The 13,440-nt window shown below is 41.3% G+C and overlaps 1 long non-coding RNA gene across 5 annotated transcripts in view; it reads right to left on the bottom strand.

Moving 5' to 3' along the window:
* LOC113998683 overlaps positions 1–13,440 on the bottom strand; it is a 105,302-nt gene that overhangs the window by 81,863 nt on the left and 9,999 nt on the right. The gene's annotated exons all lie outside the window — the stretch shown is intronic.

Below are 13,440 nucleotides of genomic sequence, written 5' to 3'. Positions count from 1 at the left end.
GAAGCATCCACTAATTTGTTTTGAATTATCAGATACAAAACCATAACAAAATCAAATTCCATAAGAGAATGTTTTGTAACAACTGAACAAAACTAGAAAAGCAATAAACAGAAAAAAAAGCTCAGGGAAAATGTCAATTCGCAGGAAGTCAAAGTATTCAAGCTGTATTTGGGAGGCACAAATGAAATCCAAAGAGCAGGAACGATGCTCGTCCACCAACCCTACACACTTAACCCAAAGAGCAGTGGCTCAAACCTCTGCCCCAAAGGGTCTGTGTAACAATTCCCAGACCTTCTCTGCGTCCCACTGCCTGAAAAGTTTCTGGAGCCCCATCTAGGCTCATCTCCACGGTAAACTAGGGAGTTCTGGAGTCATGTCCATGGCCCCTTATGTGGCCATAACAGACCAGAACTTGAACTGCAGGTTCTCCTAATTTCCAGTCTCCAGATTTCACCTGGCCATGACGACAGAACGGCCTTGCTGGGCTGTGCAACTTGCACTTCCCACATTCCCCTCAGTGCATTACAGAGCTGAGAAAACCGTGATTCCTTCGTCATTAACGAAAGGATTCTCAGGCTGGACTGCAGCGATACATTTCAGACATTCTTCTTCTCTGAATTCATGCACATGGGACTACTAATGGAGTACTTTTGACACAGGGGATCTTTCCTGACCGTACACTTTGTGCTGCGGCGCTTCACCAGAAACGCCAGTGGAAACATCAGATTTCTCTACCCATAGTTTTAGCTGTCGCTTTGAACCATCTGGCAATCTCAGGCAGGTATGAAGGAAATTACAGGCCTCCAATAAATTTTCAGGACACTCTCTACTACTTAGACTAGATAAAAAACACATTTGAAAAATATGATATAGACACTTAAAGCAATGTTATCACAACGTACACAGTAAGACAGTGAAAGAGGGAGGGCGCATTTTCGTACTGATGTGTACTTGGAAAGAATTATGCTTCCATCCCTCAGTCAGGATGGTACTACCTTGGGAATTCTGTGCTAAGAAAAAGGCCAGATGAGATGACATATTGGTCCAACAGCTCTTAGGGAGTAAGGGGGTTTGGGTTTGTTCCTATTAGAGTAGATTAATGGCATGGGAATGGCTCTGAGAACCATGGGAATTGTTGGCTGAAGAAAAGTTACTCAATCTTGAAAGCCAGCAAGCAGTGTGGGCTGCCAGTGAGCCAGTCCTTAGTGTCAGGCATTACACAACTCACTTCTTTTGTAATTGGTTTAAGAATTTACAGTTTCTTACCCATGTTTGTCTGAAACATGATAAACATTGTTTCGTCTTTCCATAAAAAGCCTGTTGTATTTCCTAACTCAACTGGAGAATTGCTTGGATAAAGTATGATGCCACACCCTTCAGTGAGCTGGGCTTGATTGAATGATCAATATTTGTAAGGCCAAATTTGCATTGCCCATTAAGCAACCAAAAAACATCCTTTGGTGTCAAATTTAGGAGTTGTGGTAACACAGTCCCTCCTGTAGGAAGTTCTGTTCCACACAACATGGCAGATACTAACAGAAAAAAACTGGAGAGGGGAAGTCCGTGACCTGTAAGCAAATTACAGTGGGGCCCAGTGGGGATCATACAATAAACGATGGTGGAAGTTTGGAATGGCTCAAATATTTGGATGGGCGAGGAGGGGGACTGAAAACTGGGAGTAACGTGAGATAGCAAATCTTGCCAAAATATTTATGTGTCTCTGACCTAGGCAGGTTAGATCTTCAGATGAGAATCTGTTTGCAACCAGGGGCAGCTAATAAAAAGTCAAATTTATGGCCTTCTCATCGTAAACGCTGCCCCAGATGTTCAACCACAAAGTACACAGGTTCACCACCTAACCAAAAGCGAGGAAGAAGATCAATAAAACAACATCAGGGTATCCTTTTACTAGAAAAGGCAGAGTATTTGACTAAAGAGCAAACAGTGTATGATATCTCAAGTGACTCCTTAAAGCTCTTGCCATAAAATTATTGAGGATGTTAATATGAGAATTGTAATATGAAGACCAAAGTCTACATTTTCTTACTCTTCTTCTTCACGAGGGGAGAAACAGAGCAGGTCTTGAAACCTGGACAGGACTGGTACTGTTCCCAAAAGGTTATGAGAAGTTCACATAATAAGATAAACCCCCTAGAAAATGAAACCTAGAGTCATACTGTCCTTTTATTTGATCAGATGTACTTCCACACGGAATCTGATCCACGCTCCAGCAATAAGCCATTTGCTGAATTTCTGCCCAAAGAGTGACACTGGAATTGCTGTACCTGTGACCCCAGTGCTGTACACGGCACTCATAGCAACCCTTCACCTCTCACAGCTGATTTGGAGTCAGACATTGCTGTATTACGGATAAATCTGACCCATCACTGTGCACCCTTCGTATTCCAGAGCCAAGAGCATCCAGAGCTGTACCTGCTGAAATGCAAGATTTCCCTTGCTGTTTGTTAAGCCCCAACAGCCTCAGCCTGAGCTGCCAATGCCTGCTGGCAGGTGCAAATAAGATTTCTGCTATTATTCATAAACTTTAGGGCTCAATGCATGATTATGCTAATCCTCATGATAATACAGCAATAAACTTGCAACCAGCGAAGGGAGATGGGCCCTGCAAACAATGAAAGACTAGACTAGATTTGGGACTGGTTTTGTTGTCCAAATGTTCAACATTTTTTAGTATTTGCCAGCAGAGCTTTCTGTCTTTTACAGTGCTGAGGCTTAAGAGCCCTTCATTACATTTTACATAAAATTCAGCCTTCCCTGCTATTGCTTATTAGACACATTAGAGAATTTTTGCTATTGAATTTTCAGAGATCATGGATAATACACAGATTAAGCACATCATGCCTCCAGTACATTTGTAAGGACACCATATGCCTGGTTCTCCTAAACTGTTTTAGTGCCTTTAAGCTGACAACCTAATAAGAATGAAAGATGACTTCTTATTCCATGTGAGAGACATCAGGAGTGTATCTATGGCAGAAACAGCTTTGGAAGCACATAAAAGTTGCAGATTTTGGTTGTGCTTTGCAAAGGAGACAAACAGAAGTACTTGCCATTGGCCGAAAAAGTTAGAAATAAACAGACTGAAAAGAATCAGAAGAGTTGTCTAAAGTTTCTCAAAGCCAAGTCAGAAGATCATATGATGTAGAAGGTTGAGCAAGGTGTGCAGGGAGGAATGGATTAATTATTTACCTAACTTTGATTTCTTGGTTTGACTCTCACGAACACAGTTAGCTGTTCTAATCAGCAATTTGCATCTCAGCTACTTTTCCCCATCTATACCCTTTTAATCATCTATGCCCCAAAAAAGAGTTGTTATAGTTTCCCACTTAAGTGTTGATGATTTTATTCATTGTATCATGTTTTCACAGAAAATCAAAAAATCACATCATTCTTTGCCAACACTTCCTTTGACCCTATTTCTTCTTCTCCCCCTATTTCTGTTGGTACTAGAGGCAGATACAGTGCCAAAAGATAAGAGGTTTTCTGGGATTTTGGTAGCAGATCTTTGCTTTTGGAGTAAAGTAATTTTATAATCATTATCCGTTTTAAAAAAAAGATGGGGCACAGGGGACTTTTAAGAGGGCTGAAGCCTACAAAGAAGCTGAGATACAACCCTTGTGTCAAGGGTTATAGAGTAGGAACCCAGTGGTCCCCCACACTGGACTGACTTGTAAAATGGTGTTTTCATTTAGTTACAGCTCCAGGCTCTCGTTTAACCACCACTGCCGTGCCTGACTTCAACAGCCCGTGTTTCTGGATCCAAGCTCAGTTTTCTTCCTTGAAGAACACTGTTCTTTATTATGTCACTTGTAACAAGTGAGCTGTTAGGCTAATGTAACAAATTTCACTTCCTTTCACATCCCATTTTTGCTGAAATGAAGTAGATGAGAAAAATACAGCAACTTCATCGGGAATAATCTTGTGCAGATGGAGGAAACCCAGATGCATTTAGTGGAGCAGCTCTTTGTCAGTCAAAGGAGTCCAAAGGGCAGATGTGTGTTTGTTAATCATTCAGGAAACCCTTGTGATTAGCAAGTCCTAGATCTCCAAGAGGCCAGCCAACTAAAAATGATGCACTGTGCTCCAGCACTCATAGTACTCCATTTGGGAGAATAGGAGGATTCCTTGGCCAGGAGTAAGAAAGAGCAATGTAAATAAGGTTATTATACATAAAAATCAGAGTGCATGCCCTGGAGGACGGGGAGATTTCAGTTCAATAAATCAGTCAGGAAGATCTGGCAAAGTTCATTGTCCAACTGGCTTAGAAATTTAACAAGAAGACCAAGGCAGCCATTTCCATTTCTTCAAGAGGCTTAAGGAAAAAAAGAGGTACCGTCAAGCCAATGTATTAAAACACTATGAAAGGGAAGTGAAAGCCATTAGTAGAGAACTTGAAAGCAATACACCATGACCCCCAGAGAGTATCCCCCAACTTTAGCCAGTGGAAGAGTGGAAGAAAAGCAGAGGGGATCCAGTGAGAGCTAACATAAATAAAAGCACAAAGTCATGTGGAATAGAGAAGGAGTCCAGATTGTACTGAACTTCTGCACGGATGAAAATAAATGTCTCCATTTTTTATAATTCACATGGTACCCTATGTTGCCTTTAATCAACAGCAGAATTCTAAAACTTTTTTATTATTAAAAATTATTTGTATGACTGAGGGGACTCCAAATTGTTTCCTAAACAAATATGAATATGGAACTGCTGCCCCCAAATACGGACAAATATATAACACTACAACAAAAACAATTAGGATGATCAACTATTTAAGCACATCATCTACATACTTGCTTTCAGTACTTCTTTGGACCTCAAGACAAAGCAGAAATATCAGAGGCTGAAGCACAGTTTTGAGGTGCCTTTGCTAACTCATGGGGAGCTACTTCTAAATACAAAGGACAATTTAGAAGACAGTACAAGATGTTTGTCTGGAAATCTATGTGGATTGAGCCAAGTTGATATTAAGGCATTCAAGAACAGAAGCCAATGGAGAATGACAAAGATTTCAGTCTGGACTAAAGGAGACACTGAATTTCCTTGTTGAGAGATTATCCAAAGTTGTAGAAGGAAAAGAAGAGGAAATCAGAGGCACAAAAACTCATAGAAAAGGAGGTGGGAACTGGAGAGGATGTGCTTGTGCAATGTGCTGAGGGAATAAGTGGGAATGTGGAAGAAAAACTGGGAGAAGACAGAGGCAGGGCAGCCAGAGCAGATATGATCTCAAGCTGACAAGTGCTTGGATGGGTCAAAGGGAATGAGCAGAGAGGCCACAAAGGCTGGATGGACCTTCAGTCCCACTGAGTTCTGAGGCAGCTGCAACAGCCACCACCAAGGGCTGGGCTCAAACAAGCACCACATTTAAGTTCTGAAACGCAGTGGAACAGAATGGGACCATGCAGCAAAACAATCTCCTTTTCTCACTGTTCCTAGGTGTAAGGACTGAGCACCCAACAGCTTTGTGGTCCGTCTGTGAGAGAACACAGCAACTGAAATTATACGTGAACAGGAGGACCCTGGTTTGCAAAAAAAAAAAAAAAAAAAAAAAAAAACAAGTTGAAAAAATCTTTGTACACAGTTTAGTAATTTTTTCAATAAACACACCACTGATTGTGCCATAAGTAAGTCCATGAGCATGCCAGGCATTACTTTTTTTCTTCTGCCCCTTTCTACAGATCAGAACCTATTTTCCACAGGTTGTATGGTCGTGTTTGTCCTTCATGTCACAGCCTAAAATATTTGCTAAGGCTCTTATTCTGCCTCCTTCCAGAAATCATTGTAATATGTCATTTGCAAAGCCAATAAGAGAACAGTAAACAGAAAAAGAAAAATTGGGAAGTTTCCTCCTCTCTAAAAATACTACAGTGAGAATGATCTCACCGTAGCACGTTCCTGCAGCTTATTGTAGCACTGCATCTGAGGGATTGAAGCTGTTCTGTAGGTCCAATCAACCAGAATTTGCAGTCTTAGCCATCCATTACACCAAACCCATCCACATATGAAAAGCTCAGAAAGATGCTACAGCATTTTGTAATTAGTAATACTAATGTACTCTCGTTATGCACACTCACTATCACGGATGATTATACATTCAGAACATTATTTTCTTGGTTTGATTCTTCAGGACAAGCAAGATTAAAGTATGTTCCACTGTTCTGCAGCTCTAATCTTCCTACCTCTGTTATGCTGACCTAAGAGTTAATGAACAAAGAGCAGGGAGAAAAAGAAATTCAAATTCTGTTGTTTTCTACCCACTGAGGAAACAACACAAAATTCTAGTTCCACATCAAACACCTTCCCCCACAGTAGGTCCAAGGACAGCTCTGCCTCTTCTTGCTCACTCATTTAAACATTTAGGTCTTTATTATTTTAGGCAAAGGCTACATTAATAGTACATGTTTAAGAAAGAAACTCCCATCAGATAAGTATTATCTGCCAAGACAGTGTGTTGTTTTTTTTAATATTCTTCAGCATGCAAAAGAAATATTAGATTTCCATGAATTCATTGTTATATTCTTACTAACAACTGTGGTGGACAGCAAGTAATAACAGAGACAGGCCAGCACAACAGTAAAATATGTGGACACATCAATTTAAATAAACCAGCACTTGGTTATTATTGCTGGTTTTGAGGAGCAGTCCTGCCAGCTGTCACAAAATGCATAAACAGTTCATAATCTGTAATAGTTCCTCGGACAGCTGTGAGACCATAAGGAACCAACTTTTATTCCTCAAATGAAACATGTTACTTAGGTCTAAAATGGACAGATATTTCAGAAAACATATACCAAAAATCCAGAGGAAAAGCAAGACTTTTTAAAAAGAGTTTGGGGTTTCCAACCAGATAAAAGTCAACTTAAAATGCTTATTATCACTCACTCTCCAGAACCTCCCCAGTTTCCCGTCTCCTCATAACTATATTATGCAGCAAATGAAGGCCCCTAAGAGTCAAGGAATGAAAAAAAAATAACAAACACAGGAAAATGGTGGAAATATTCAGACTATGAAACGTAGCTGCTCAGAGTTGGTGTTTTCCTTTGCAAGAGCTCGTGCAAACATTCTGTTCAATGTCACCTCTGTGGGAGTTTGCATCCCCCACATCTCATTTTCAAAAACAAGCTCACACAAACCCTTGTTCTCATAATAAACATCTCCAGCCACATCTCACCTAAATTTTCCATGGTGGTGACTTAAATAAAAGCTGGATTTAGCACCATTATTTGAACAGAATTGTTAAATAGTTTCTTATAAAGAATCCTTTCTTTTTCGTCTGCACCAAGAGAGGCACAGACTATGACATGACAATGGAAAATCCGGTATCTTCTAAAACCAGGTAACTTGAAGATCAGCTTAGTGATTCCAGTATAAAAAAACCATCCTTTTGGAAGATTAAAAAAAAGCAATGTTTTTACCAACACCTTCTACGTGTACTATCAAATGGAACAGTTATGCAAAATACAACACAATGTTCAGGAATATTTTGTTTCCATGAACAAACTCTAGTTTCTGGACAATGCACATCAAAACACCTTTATCTGCAATGTCCACCCACTGGTAGTGCCACATTTGGCAATATTCCTCAGAGCAGTAGATGTTCTTCAAAAACTTGGATGAAGCTAAAGTTTACAGATGCAAACGTTTAGTTTGCAAATAATTAGAACTGTACTGAAGCTTTTTCACTTGTTAACAACATTCCATCACACTTGTCATTCAACCATAGTAATCAATTACCAAAGTAACCTCAGAACTATGAGTAGTTTGCTCTTCCAAAATCATCCTTAATGCAGTGCAGGGGAAAAAAGAAATATTGCAAGTTTTCTTGCGCTATTATGAAATTGAAATAGAATTATTTATGAAAGTCTGCACATCACAGAAAAGCATTTCATGCCAAGCATCACTTGTGCTCAAGTTTGAACACTGTGTTCTCTCTGAAGCTAAAGCTCCTGCTTTTCCAGCCTTTTAAGGGCAGTAGAAACCCCTTATTGGGTTTCTTTCAGCAGAGAAGCTGTAATAGAGCTCTGTCATGCTTCCTTGCTGAAGTTTGCACAGCCCTAGGCTGATCTGGAAGGCCATCTGGAAATCACCACTGATTAATTAGTTGTGAGCCTGTGATGTGAAGGGGGCAGATGGAAGAACACAGGACTTCATCGCTCCCCGCCTTGCAAGGGTTATCAGTCCAATACCCGACCCAGTCAAGGTCCCAGGCTCTTTCCAGGAACATTTAGAAAGATTCAGATAAGTTTCCAAAGTAATTGCCTTTCCTCAGCTGCTTTTCCCCCTAGCTCTGTTCACTGGAACTAGCAGTTGTTATCAGTGCTAACAACCACGATTCCTAAGAACCACGAGGGAAGGGAGCTGACAAGTGTTTTCAGCAGAAGTCCTGCCTTGCAATCCACAGAACTTAGGAAAACTACCTTGGTTTTACATTTATCACTCCTAGATGTATTCCCAAATGTGGTATTATAAATCTAAATTCTTTCTAATAGCGAAAAAGCATTTGATTATCCTCCTGGCTCCTGTATTTATACACCAGATTCACTGGCACATATCACACACACATATATTTACTGGTCATGACTTTCTGGCCAAGATATGGAAGCCTTTTACCAATACCCTGGTGTTATAAGCATCACAATAAGAAGCAGTTTTAGATTGAGGAGGAGGGGAAACCACTTACCCTCTCTACATACACTCCAAGTGGGAAGGACAAGATGAAATAAGAACCATTATTCTTATGCAAAAAGCAAATTGTTCTGCCCTTCTCTCCTTACTATCATCAGCTATTTCAAAATTAAGATAGACAAGCTAAGAGGTATCCGCTTTGATGAACAGCCTTTTCTGTGCAAACAGTATCATGGCATAACATCTTAAATTTAAGTCTCACTTCTTTCAAATTTATCACTGATGAAACGTGTATGCATGAGCATCACTGAAAACTGCACTTTCACAGATTTTCCAAGAAAACTGGTTATAACGACTTATGATTAACTCAAGATCAACAACATCAAATGCTGGTAAGAGAGGGATGAAGAATTATAGTACATTTACAATTAACTTTGAGATAGAATTTAAAACAGTTCTTCAATAAACATGTTTTCAAATACTTCATTGCACTTGGATTAAAATGACATTTTGGTCCAGATTAAAGTATAAGGCTCAGTATCTGTTCATCAAACCCTTCTTCTGTCTTTACTTATAAGGCCCTGTTTTGAAGCACCAAACTCCCAACTAAGGACACAAAACAAAGCTATCTGACATCCACTCTAAAAAAATCCTGCATTCCACACTGAAATCTGAAGAGAGTCAACCTCTGCCTATTTTACCCTGTCATGTTTGCTGATACCAGCTGTGCCATTTTCAACTTGTCAAACAGCCCGATGAACAGTTCTTTTAAACTAGATTTTAAATATCCCAGGAGCAGCCCAAAGGAAGACAAAATCACTGTGTAGAGTTAGCAAAACCTTTCCAGCTCATCATTATTTTCCAAGTGGGTAGGACTAAAGATTTTTTTTTTCCCAGTAGGGTAAACATTCAGACTCAAATCTGAATTCATACATTAAAGTACTTAAGCTCATGACTTGTCCATTACAAGGTGAGTTCAAGGTTGCTGAGATTGGCTAACAGCAATATACTGTATGCAAAATCTTGTTTACTTCTTCCTCCTTTTCTTCTTTCCTCTTCTTCCTTCTCTAAACCCCTTCAGTGCCCATGGCTTGACACCCTGAACTCCGCAGGGTTACGCTGCTTTTGATTTGTGAGGAGAGTTACAATAGTTAATTACAGAGCACGGTCTTCTGTGCCTCAAACATTTTGCATTTATAGGCTCTTGATACAGTCCAGAGCAAGAGGCTAACCCATATTTAATTTGTCCAACACGTTTCTGGTTAAAGTTCCATCAAATGGGTGACTGGAATCCCTCCGATTCAGCTGGAAAAGTCACTTTGAAGGAGGCGTTTATTAGCAACATTCGCCTCAGTCCCAACAGGAGGCCCCGAGGGCCTGGGGAAAATCACTGGTTGCTTATAACAGTCAGACCCGGCCGTTCCCCGCGGGATGAAGTGTCAATAATAGGTTAGATATTACGATTCGGGATTGATTTTACAGCGGGTGTAAAATTAAAGCGAATGAGGCCGTTCCTTCGGGCAGCCGAGGGCCGCGCTGTGGAATGCCCCGCGGCCCCGGCCCGGCGGGAGGCGGCAGCGGGGCTCGCCCCGCATCCAGCTGCTCCAGGGCCGTCCGCGCGGTTCCAGCGACAGCCTGGAGCTCCTTCCTCCAGCCGCGCAGGAAAACGCACAGCACGGCCGTGCTTTCGTCCATCGCCGTGTTGGCTGGGGCAGTTTTGGCGAGTGTTTATTCCTCTCTGTAACGACGAACGTTTATTTCTCTTGACTCGTAAAATGGAAGCAAAAGTTCCTTTTGTTCAAGACAACCGTTATTATCCTGCCTTGGTTATTTCATTGTCTCTAGAAGATTTAATGGATATTGCTCTCAAAAGCATTGATGTTCAAATGCTTTGTGAAACTTAAGCTCCTCACTGACAAACACCTTCAAAATTAAGTTTAATCTTGAAATGCTATAGGCACTTTGGAGCTGAAGTCTCAGTGAATCCCTAAGACAACTCCTTTCTGAAAACAGACTAGTTCAAAAATCACTGAACACTGTCAAAAAAAAAAAAAAAAAAAGCTATATTTTTGCATTATTCCCTGTTGTAATCAGGTACAAATCCACTAGTCCAACTGGACTTATTCCCAGCAATATCAGGTCTAAGTTTCATCAACCCTACATAAAACCTTGCGTATGTGAAACTTATTTTTGATCCCATCTTTTTCTTTTGAGGGAGCTGTGTGGGTTTTCTTTTTTTAATTTATTTTGTTTTCCATCTTTATTCCCTTCTCTCTTTGCCTCCTTTACAATCTCCTTCTGTATTCTTTGCTTTTGTCAGTGTTTCTATCTCCATTCAACACTTCCTCATAGCCCCCTTTTCAAAAGGCTTCAAAAATTCCTTTTAAGCATGTTAAAACCACCATGGGCAGGGATGTCACCCACTAAGATCAAGTTGCTCAGAGACCCATCCAACCTGGCCTTGAACACTTCCAAGGATGGAGCCTCCACAACTTTTCTGGGCAACCTGTTCCAGTACCTCACCACGCTCTGAGTAAAGAATTTTTTCCTAACACCTAATCTAGATCTCTACTCTTTCAGCTTAAAACTGCTCCCCCTTGCCCTATCACTGCCAGTCCGAGTAAAAAGTCCCTCCCTCTCATTTTTAAAAGCCTCCTTTAAGTACTGGGAGGCTGCAGTGGGGTCTCCCCAGAGCCCTCTCTTTTCCAGCTGTCTCAGCCTGTCTTCGTAGGAAAGGTGCTCCATCCCTCAGATCTTCTTCATGGTCCTCCTCAGGCCCACATCTTTCTTGTGCTGAGGATCCCAGAGCTGGATGCAGTGCTCCAGGTTGGGGTCTCAAGAGGGCAGGGCAGACAGGAAGAATCCCCTGCTGCCCACTCCTCTTTGGATGCAGTCCAGGATTTAGTTGACCTTTTGGGCTGTCAGTGCACACTGTTGGCTCATGTCCAGCTCTGCATCCATGAGAAGCCCCAAGTCCTTCTCTGCAGGGCTGCTCCCACTGAGTTCAGCTCCTGGTGTGTGCTCATGTCCAGGATTGCTCTGACTCAGATGCAGCACCTTGCACTTGGACTTGACCTTCACGAGGTTCTTGTGGGCCCACTTCCCAAGTTCGGCCAGGTCCCTTTGGATGGCATCCCTTCCTTCTGTCGTGTCATCTGCAAACTTGCTGAGGGTGCACATGATCCCACAGCATGTGTCACTGGTAAGGAAGTGTTTCAGCAGATGTTAACAGGACACCAGTTACTGATGGGTTCTGTGAGCACCACTTCCTAGGGCAACATTCCTGATGTTTGGCAGCTCTGCACTAGCCCATCACCCAGCTCTGTCCTGAGCTTTCACAAAGGAGCTGGTTGGATTCAACAAAGAGCAGAGGAAAAGCAGAGCACTCTCTTCATATTTGGAAGTCCCAGGCATAAGAATGCCAATACCCAGTCTGCCATCCAGCACTATTCCACGGACCTTGACATGGCCTTTCTTCTCACACTGTGCTTGTGGAAGGAAAAAGTGTGTCCTGTACTTTCTCTGCTTGTGAGTTACTAACTAATTGTTAAATCTTTGTGGCAAACGTGTTCTCATTCAGTAGCAGGGACTGTTCTCAGTCTGTTGCCACTTTACATACATTTCATATTCATCCTCACCCTTTTCTCTAAGCTGCCATGGGACTGTGAATCTCAGAGCTGGGGGGAACTTAGTAAATTTTCTGCCCTGTCAGGATTAGGCAAACATTGAGAAAACAGCACTGGTGCAAATACACACCAGACTTCAGTGTTACAGTGAGAGCTGGAAGTAAAACGTGGCTAGTTTCACAATTATGATACAAGTATCCTTCTCCTACCACACAGAGGAAGCAAAAAACCACATCCCCACTTGCTCCCTCCCTCCCCACTATCAGTGCATGTCCTCTACATTAAAGCAGCAGCCCTTATGGGACCAGGATTTGATTTACATCATCACATAACCCATACATTACACAGTTACTGGAGATGAGTTTTGCCATGTCCTTGGTGCAGCGCTCTCTGATGAAGTGTGCACAACACACACATCTGCTCCATTCATCCCTGGAAACGCTGTGAGAGCCATATGGTGGGGGCTGATGGAAAAAGGAGACCAGGGAAATGCTCTGGTTCTGGTAATAGCCAGTGCCAAGTAGGATAATGGAATTGAAAACGTGGGATGTTATACGGGGCCAAACACAGCACGAGACTCATTCCCAATGTGCCGCATGAAATGCTGAGCTTCAGGAGGTGAAGCTTCTAACAGTCACATGGCATTTCTAGAAAAATAACTTATCAATACAACCCATGACAGTGTGAAGCTGTTTAAATTTCCATGTCTCTTTTTAAAAAAAAAAATGTACCAATTTAAACAGATTTTCCCACTCTTATCAGAAGAGGTTGCTAGGTTTCTACCTGGGATTAGGCTGTCTGACTAACAAATCCTTGAATATACATTTTATTTTCATAGCTATCCCTGAAGTACAGCTTTGTAGCCAATTTTACACTTAAGTATATCTCAATGTGATATGAAGAATTTTTCAAGTAAGCTACTAATCTAGCTAGTTATGCTGAAATAGTTTGAGGTATTTTGGCTGAAGGATATAAACCAGTAATAACTTTCAATTATGTAAAAGTAGTGTGTTCTCAAAACTGGTACTTTAGATTATTAATGCCAAGAATCAGGAACAGCTTTTCAAGTTTTGAGTTGGATGTCAAATATATTCTTATTTTATTTTTATTTTTCTAAATAGGAGCAGGTAGCAGTGCTGGGTTCTGGTATTAATTACACATGGAAACAGAA

Source organism: Pipra filicauda, unplaced genomic scaffold (genome assembly GCF_003945595.2).
Source record: "Pipra filicauda isolate LSUMZ 115617 unplaced genomic scaffold, ASM394559v2 scaffold312_size1046226_pilon, whole genome shotgun sequence".
Lineage (NCBI taxonomy): Eukaryota > Metazoa > Chordata > Aves > Passeriformes > Pipridae > Pipra > Pipra filicauda.
The sequence above is the reverse complement of the archived record's forward strand: the minus strand, read 5'-3'. Positions and strand labels throughout refer to the sequence as shown.